Here is a 9,795-nt window from a genome sequence, read left to right as displayed (position 1 = left end):
TTCCTTACATCAAGCACCTAATATAAAATGGGAACAGCTGCAATTTCACTGCCCAGCCCTTTCTTCCACCCTTACACCATTTGTTCTGTTAATGTAGGTTAATTCTGCAAATAACACTTCTGTAAATTGTTCTTGCAAACTGCTACATCATTTATGTAAGGACTTCTGTGAACTTTGAAAAATTAATGCCTTTAATTTTGGTTGATGGCAACATCAGCAGAGCTCTGTAAATTGCACTTTAATGAGATTTTGCTACAGGGGATAATCTGCTACTGACAGAGGAACATCTTGAAAACATCTGTAGACCTATAATTTCCCTATGACGACTAGAGCCCACCACAAGACTCCAAATACAAACCCAAAATAAAAGGAGAAAATGGAAAGTTCTGAATGAGAATACAACCTGTTTTTTAAAAGCAAAAGGCCCAGTAAGAAAAGTTTCAAGCACTGAAAATAAATCAATTTTTTGGACTAATTAACATTTAGCTTTATTTAATTAAGAAAGACTATTACTGTCTCCACTGCTGTGCATCTGTATATAATGAAGCAAACAGCAGTAGGTATAAGATACCACTGAGGGATATGCCCAAGTAATCCAGCACTATAGGTGCAAAGGAACGTCTATTATTGTTAAGTAACTGACATCAGAGTCTTACTTTAATGTTGTCATAAATAAAAGGAAGATTTCCACAGATGCCTTCACATATGGTTTCTTATTTGTCTCTGATGGAGACTGGGAGTTGTATTAGATGCCAAAATTAAATGATTTAAATAGACAGCTGCATAATGGAAACTACTAAATAACACCTTTTAAACAGTTTGTATTTATAGCAGGACTAAATCACAGAAGGATGATGAATTTTATTTTGCTAAAGTTAACATTGTTTGTTGAGCTAATGTCATTAGTTCTAAAGCTCCATAGTTATCGTCACATTCACTCCAGCTAATATTTGTGAACATACCTTCATTAGAATGGTCACTTTTGAAATCACATCTCATTTTCCAATCAAACCCTATCCTTTAGAAGCAATCTGTTTTAAAACTATACCATATTCATTACTTTGCACAGGTTAAAATAACCAGAAAGCAACACAAGATATTATGCTCTATTCACCTTCTATGCTTAAATTTAATAGTTACTTGTTAGAATGTCTACTTCCAGACCATAAATTCCTGTCAGTAATGCTTATATCTTTGTTATTCTTCAAGTAAAAACTGCAGAATTAAACGAGTACCTAATGAGACACCAAGAAACTGTTATTTCTGGAAAACTTCAGAATATCAACAGGTTCACTTGCTATCTTAAATGATACTTTGAAGGCTAAATTGTGTGTGTATTCTAAAACAAGCGAGAAATAAGAACATTTTAATATATGATCAAAACTGAATCTGTAGAGCCACATTGTGTAATGATTATTACTTCATTAGTAGAGTTTTAAAAAACTCAAGTGTGTCTGCCAGAACAAGATACTGTCAAGTACCCCATGTACTCTATGATGACCCACTTCCAGCAATGATTAGAGCCAAGGCCGAGTCACAGTTTCTATTCTTATACAGTATATAAAATTGCAGCTGGAAAGGGGTGGAGAGAGGATCCATCGAGGTAGAGGTCCCCAAAGGGGGAAAAGAATACATAAAGGGATGACCAGCGGGGATGTTTACCTGTAACATCTGAACAACCCAGGAGTGGTGCTATGTGCCCTGGACATTAGGCAGAAACATCTAGCTCCTGCTTCTGCCCCCTCCCATGACTGGGATTTGTGACTGTGCCTATAGTATTACCATCATTCATGGGTCAGTTCCTGGGCCTCACTTTGAACTTGAACTTGGGACCATCATGTTATTTTCTCTTTCTCCTTTCCCCCCTGAGATTTGCTTAGTAGTCTTGCACCTGAATCCATTGATCAAAGGCCCTGGCCCTGCCTCCTCTCATGAGGATACCAAAGGGGTCCTTTGGGCACCCCTGAACAAGTCCACTCCTTTCAGACATGACAAGTGCAAATAAATGTCTTGTATTGTCAGCATACCTTACAAGTAATAAATCACTGGTTCCAGAATAAAGATATCTGGGGAAATAATTTAGATAATTAATGTCACTAGGGTACAGAATACACTTCTCAGGCATCCTTGTGTACTCTACAACCTAAATAAAAACCTACTACCAAAAAATTGATTATTACCTTTTCTTCTAAGAATTATATTTTGTCAGAATGTTACTTCTGCAGATAAGGAACAACATCCTTTATATTCAATAACTAGAATTATCTCAGTATGTTTGTTATTTACTACAAAGAAGTTATTCTTTTTTTTTTGTTTTTTGTTTGTCAAGTGATCCTTTATTGAAAAATTTTCCTTTGCAGTACTTAACTAGCTGGGCATTCCACTGTACCACTGTTTTGTCGTCTATGATGTGATATGGGTGATGGCCATCAACACTGCAGCCTACAGACTGGGCAGCCCCCAGGATTTCTTTAATGGTTCCAGAAAGTTTTCTAGCTAAAGATTGGTTTCTAGCATATGACATTCAATGTTTATAATCTCATCAAAAGTGATATTTCCACTGTGCTTAATATTTTTCTGCTTCTTTCTGTCTCTCGGAAGTTCCTTGAGGGCTCTAATATCAGGTTGGGCAGAGGCAGAAGGCACCGCTGCAGTCTGGGCCTGTCTGCTCCAGACAGTCAGCTTTGCTGCAATCCTCAGACACTTCCAATCACCATTTGCCTTGGCGGTGTCATCACCAACCTTTTTGGAACAGACCCAGCGGGCTGATCTTGGAGGCCAGACCTTGGGGCCAGGGCAGACTTGTCACCAACTTTCCCACCAGGGCATCTCAGGTATATGACTTTGATCTCACTGGTGTAAAACTTAGGCCACATGGTGGAGGCAGCTAGTGTAGGATGAACCCAGATTCAAAACAACAGAACAAAGTTGCATCTAGGCCTCAAAAGCCAAAGAAGCTATTATCTTTTAAAACTCATTCTGGAAAACCAACTGGTGTCAATTGTTTGCTAAATATTATAGATCCTGACTGATTCACAAACTTTGTTGCATTATTCTCCCTGAATTTGGATGGGCACACTGCCATTCCTACAGGTTTAACCTCTTGTATTAGTTTACAAGCTCATCCTCCCTTTAGGCAAGAAGCACTTAAGTGTTTAATAACTACATAGCATCTTACAACGCTGACAGACAGTGACAGCAAGTTGGGGGGAGGTGAGGACTTGTTAATATGGGTGAATGTTGAGACCACAATGTTGTTCGTGTGAAACCTTCATTAGATTGTGTATCAATGATACTTTAATAAAAAAATTTTAAAAAGAAGAAGCTCAAGTTCTATCAACCCTCCTGACCAAGCATTCCGTGTTAATGAACTTTGGAGCACAAAAAGCAATTGTTGGAACATCATCTCAGTCACTTCTGAGAACTGGGATTTCTGAAAATATTTAATCTCTCTGAACTTGGCCAGTGGAGACTGTGGCAAACAGAAAGCTCATGTCTTCTCTACCTGGCAAAGTGCTTGTCTATTGTCTTCATGTGGAAATGCAGGCCTACTGTGTCCAGATATCGCTATTTTTAGTTCTCTTTCTAGTTCTCTTCTGTCTTTTTTTCCATTTCTTGGCCAATTGTTATTACTTGCTATTAGCGTCATACATCTACCTACCTAAAATGTTTCATTTAAGTGGTCGTATTGTTTCACAAAGTTTTCAGGACCATGGAGAGATCCCACATGCCCTTCTCAACAAAACACTTAAGTTCTGCTGTGCCAGGCAGGTAGTTCACTGATTCATTCAGTAAATATGCTCTGAGGTCCTGTATAGGCACTATGTTAAGTTCTGGAGAAACAGCATTCCACAAAACAGCTAAGTCCCCAAACTTGTGATGCTTATAGTTCAATGAAGAAGTAAACTAATAAAGATTTGGACTCTTCTCACTGCTTACCAACACCCCCCCAAAAAAATGACAAATATTATGTAAGTATGATAAACAAATTTCAAAGTCCTAAGAAAGGAATCCTTATCAAACCTCAGGGAATTGGGGATGGAGGTTGCCCGGAATCATTTTCCAGAGTGCTGATATTTTTGCTGAGATTTCAGGGATGAATAAGAGATAACCAAACAAAAAGGATGACTGAAGAGCACTCCTGAAGCAGTCATTTGAAGAACTTAAGAAAGGCAAGTGCTGCTAGTGCAGAGTGATGAGGGAACAGCACCATGGGGGATGAGGAGAAGTAAGTACCTCATGGGTCGTGCTAAGAATATAGCATAAACAGACTGTAGTGGGTGTGGTGGGGAGACTTGGTGAGGAGGGGAGCCTGGTAAACATAGTGTTCTTCATGTAATTCTAGATTCATGATAGCAAAAATAAAAAATAAAAATAAAGGAATATAGCATAAACACCGAAAACTTAGCCTATTAATTTTTCTGACCCACTTCCCTTTCTTAACATACATTAATTACAACATTTAAAATTCAAGATACTACATTTTTGATATCTCTAAAAACAGCGAGACCTGCACACAGTGGGCCTGCATTTCCACATGAAGACAACAGACAAACACTTTGCCAGGTAGAGAAGACACGAGCTTTCCACTGGAGACTGTCCATTTTCTATTCGTCCCCTACAGGCTCGTAATTTTCTAATTCAGCCCTGGTTTCTTCTTTACCTCTCACACCAGCCCTGATTTTGTGTCTAAGTATGGGGAATAGATCATTTCCTTGTTTCTTGTGGTTACATCTTAATATGCAGCCCTTCTGGGATATATTCCAATCTGAGTGTCATCTGCCCACACTTCCAGGAAAGGGATTTGAGCACGGACAGCTTCTCCAGCTGCTGTTTTCCACCCACCTATTGAGACGTCCTAGCTATGCTTATTTGCTCTGTTGGATCATTTCTCTGGCCATAATCTCCAGATACTCATTTGCCTCCCAGTGAATTTATAGTCCAGTAGTAGTTCAGTGTATACCAATCCCAGCCAACAGATAACAATCACAAATTCAGTCTCTTCTTGTCTTCTTTTTCCTCTTTCATTCACTAGGCATTGAAAAATCACTTCTCCAATTATGTTTCAAGAAGCTATCTTTTAAAAGAATAACCAAGGAGCACAGCATGGAGAACATCTTCCTATGTTGACAGATAATACCCGCACTAGTGGAGATGAGGGTTTAATAATGTGGGTAGCTGTTGAACCACTGTGTTATGTACTTGAAATATAAGATTGTGTATCAACCATACTTCAATTTTTAAAAAAGAAAAAGAATAACCAAAGACAGAGGAATGAGTTTGTGACAAACACTCAGTTTTTTAGAATTCAACTATCCGGATCCCTCAGTTAAACAAATTTTTCTTACTCAGCACTTTACATCTAAGAAAAAGTAGCAAATAAATGGAATGAAGTTTCAAACACAAAGGTATACTTTTCCAGAGATAATCATGGCATTTATGTCCATTTCTGAACTAATTTTCAGTGAGAATAAGTATTCAGAATGGAGACTACAGGAGGCACTGCAAGGTCCCAGGCCATCAAAGAAGAGCACATCACATTCAGTGTGCATCTCCCATACTGAGAGAGAAAAGCTCCTGGCCTAGTGCCTTGTGCATAGTAATGGCCTAATTTTTGATGAATAGAATCAAATGCAGACTAGTATATTTTATAGAGTTATAACGTTAAAGGGAACCATAAAATTCACTTTCTAAGATACCCCAACATTTCTAGAGAAGTGGAGGTTTTACTAACATTGAATAGTCTTATTAAAGATATGAATAAGCAATTCGGTATCTCATAAATAACATAATTTCTAGACATTTATCGAAGAAGGATTGTCCAAAGGATTTCCCTTAGAGATTGGTAGAAATCACTTCCTGCTCTGGCAGCGGCTACACCACCTCCCTTGCTGTACTTGTTAGCATCCTACTCACAGCCCCTTTTCCTATTTGCCACTGTTAATGGCCCCTTTCCTAACATTATCCTAAGAGAGGCCCAAACCCCATCAGCTTTGTGTCCCCTGGCCATTGTGGTTCCAATTTGTATTATTGTAGTCTTTATCAATTTGCCCAGCAATCCTGAGGTAACTGCATTTCAGGCTTCTGCTAACATTTGTCTCTTGCTACAAAGAGCTTTAGGGGAAAAAAAAAAATTATTCCAAATGGCATAACGGATGTTTTTGTCACTAAATTTCTTGGGAGTTTAAATTAAAATAAAAATGATATGCTTTGTACGTGGATTTTCTTGTACTTAAGCCTTTAATGCCAGCTAAATAACAAAGGGGGCCATTAATGCAAAATTCAGCCTAAAGTCAATTGTATTACAAGCACTCTTAATGCTTGTACATTCTTAATGTAACAAGAAGTCTGAAAAGCACTTAACTGGATACAGCTGTATGCAAATTTGCTTTAAACTACTGAAGGTTAGAAACAGACATTATTTTAATCTTGAAAAATAAACCACTGAGTGTCTAGCATTTGAGTCTGTTAAACTCATCTACTAATGATTCCCCCATTAAACCATAATAAAGTGTTTGAAAGTTGATCCAGTCTTTTGCACATGGTAAACAAAGAGACTGGAACTACAGCAGGCTTTGCCAAAAACCAGCAAGAGGATTCTTGAATATATACATCCACACACAGCTGTCATTCACCCCTGCTGTATTATATATTTAGAGATAATTAAACAAAAACACGTGACATTTATCTAAAAGTCACAAATTTGCCTTTTGGGGATGTAGCATAATCCGTAGTCTGATTCAGAAAGCTATTATCCAATAGAAGGTGAATCAGGTTTTTAAAGATGAAAGAATAAAGTAGTCATAAATGAAAATGTGGGTGAACTACAAAAGATTTGCCTCTTCAATTACAAGCACACAAAATAATCTGATGATTATCATTTCCAGGCATACTACATCATGCTATCTGTAGTCCTGCAGTAAAAAGCTAAGGTACACCTATATGCATCTATAAACAAATTGTTTATTGAATGAGTTACAGAGATGTTTTCTAAAATAAACTGAACAAAAATCTCATTATGTAATAGGAAATAAGAATTGATTTCAAAGAATGAATGGATCATTCCTTGCTGAGTGTATTTACTGGCCTTAAGCAAAATAACTGGAATATCTTAAATAATTTTTAAATGCTGCTAAGTTAAAGTTCATAATGCCATTAATTTCTTTTCTTAGAAACCTAATATATTTTTAATGTTAACTTCCCCAATTATACCTCAAAAGTAAACATTGCTATTACAATGCTTATTGTAATTATAACCATTTTATTAACTGAAAACTGAAAGAGATTTTTTATATTGGAATATAGTTGATACGCAAAATTTGATTGGTTTCAGACATCAAAAGAATTTTTAAATAATTGCTTTATTGATCTTGTCTGGATTGTTTTCTTGCTTAATTAAATAAAATCAGGTTATTTATCATTCATGGCCACCTCCCCCAGAAAGAGCAAGAATAAAAGAAAAAGAGAGAGAAACAAAGGGTGAGAAAAAGGAAGGTAAAGGAAGAAAAGACAAGGGGAAAGCATTAATTTATTCAACAAACATTCAATTACAGCATTCTAGGTGTCAGGCATAAGTGAAATGGAAGGGATACACTGATGAATGAAAATACACAAGATTCCTATCTTTGTGCTTTACAGTCTAATTAGGAAGTCAGATATTAATTAACAATATAAAGGATAGAAAAATTGTAATTATACTATGAAAAGAGCTTTTTATGAAAATTTTAAATTGCAGTTTAGGTAAGTTGCATTAAAGAAATGAAAGTATAACTAAGATTTAAAGATTAGGTGGGAGAAGGGTAGGACAAGAAGGTTAAGGAGTGTTCCCCACAAAAGAACTTGTCAAAAGGCCCTGTGGCTGGTTTAGAAATGGTAAGGTAAAGGAACTAAAACAATTGTAATATGGCATAGAATTATGTTACTAAATGAGGCTAGAGATGTAGGTCAAAGTTGGATCAAACAAGATCTTGTAGGCCTTGCTCAAGTTCTTGGTCTTTATCCATTGGGGTAAATTTGACTAAAAGGAATCCACTGAATACTAATTTTTAAGTAGGAGTTTGACATCACCAGATATGCATTCCAAAAAGATATATCCAGCTGTAGTGAAATGAACAGAATGAAAGAGGACAAGAGTGAATAAAGAAAAATCATTTAGGAAATTTGGGGGAAGGGTTAGAGGGAATGGTGTCTGGAATAGTTTGTTAGAGGTAAGAGGAAGAGAAGTGAATGCACTGGAGAAATATATCAAAAGTAACACTGAGAAGGATTAGTGACAATTTACACAGGGGGTTATGTTTCTGTCAGGGGTAATTAGGAAAATGGTAGACCATTCATTGAGAGTGAGAAAACTAGGATTGGAGCAGGGAGAAAAGAATGAGTACTATTTTGGACATGTTGAATTTGAGATGCCTTTTACTATACTACATAATAAACATATTTAAAAGTATTAGGTTTCACACTGTGAAATTTTATATTAGTAACAATACTAAAATCTAGTGAGTTCTTTAAGGGAGTAAAACTCACAATCTGCTTAAAATATGTACAGCATCAAAATATTTCCAACTACATATCCCATATCCAGTCTAATAAATGATAAAATATGAGAACAGAATAAAAGCATTTCACACCTTAAAATTCCCAAATATATTTATTCATTTGGACCATTTCTCAAGAGGCTAATGGAGTATGTGTTCTACCAAACTGGGGGTACAAATCATAATTGATTAAATGAATTTCAAAAAGAGAAGACCTAAACACAGAAGAGAAGTTACTACTTGGAAAGCATTTTACAAAGCTTTTGTAGAGAATGGAAAGATTTGCCTGGTGGTGCAAATAAATTAAGCAAATAAAAAAGTAAGGCAATTTTTAACTCCAGGGGAGAAAAAATATACAATGAAAGACATGTAATCATTGGATGCTGCTTGGTTTAAGAGTAAACAATACTTACATAGTAAAAATAGTAAGGTAAACATGAGATTTTGACAAATTGAAGGATGAGTATTAAGATGCTATTATGTCTCCTCTGGCCAGATGAGCCAGGACCTGTTTCTGAAACTGTGTGGCAGTCAGAGCAATGTCAAGCACACCTTCTTCTGAGTGATAGGCCCTGGATGGTGTGCTGGAAGCCATAACCCTTAACCTTCCTTCCCTATGAGTCAGGAGTCTCCCCTTTTCTCTCTGCCACATCTTGGGTGGTGAGTCATTTAACTGAGGCTTGTCTCATCTACCTTTTGTGAGAATGTCTCAAACTCTGTGTAAGAGTGTCCCCACTTAGGGAGGAAATGTAGCCTCCCTCTAACTTCAACACAAAACTTTGACCACACTACACAATTAAAGAAAATTTGGACCAATGCAGAAACCAATTAACCCTTTGCTGACCTTACAGTGGCTCATGTTTGTTACCCAACAGAACTGGAAGAGATGGAGTGGACCAGCTTTCTCTGGAGGAAGTAAGGCAGTGTGAGGGGAAAGCAAATACATTAAAGGACCAAGGAGAGGAGGAGCTTGAGGAAGCAGAACTGATGGGGAACATGGAGATGCACCCCAAGAGCCTAGAATTAAGGATCTCATTAACAAATACTCTTAAAATCCTAACACTCTCTAACTATGCATGGGTTTAATTATGACCACTGAAACCTAAAGAAAAGAATGGGCAAAAATTTCTGGATTTTGTGTCTTTTCAGCTAATTAGTTGTTTGCTATGATCTTCCTTCCTCCATAATAGAAGCTCAGTGTCTGGGTTGGACAACCCATTTTTCAGATTCCAAACTAAGTTCCACATCTTCCAAGATACTT

General features: G+C 36.9%; 1 pseudogene; it reads right to left on the bottom strand.

Moving 5' to 3' along the window:
• Positions 1-2,363: 2,363 nt before the first annotated feature.
• On the bottom strand, positions 2,364-2,876 carry LOC108403886 (large ribosomal subunit protein uL11-like; annotated as a pseudogene).
• Between the last annotated feature and the right edge of the window lie 6,919 nt (positions 2,877-9,795).

Source organism: Manis javanica, chromosome 3 (assembly GCF_040802235.1).
Source record: "Manis javanica isolate MJ-LG chromosome 3, MJ_LKY, whole genome shotgun sequence".
Classification (NCBI taxonomy): Eukaryota; Metazoa; Chordata; class Mammalia; order Pholidota; family Manidae; genus Manis; species Manis javanica.
Note: the sequence above shows the minus strand (reverse complement) of the source record. Positions and strands in the feature narration are given on the sequence as shown.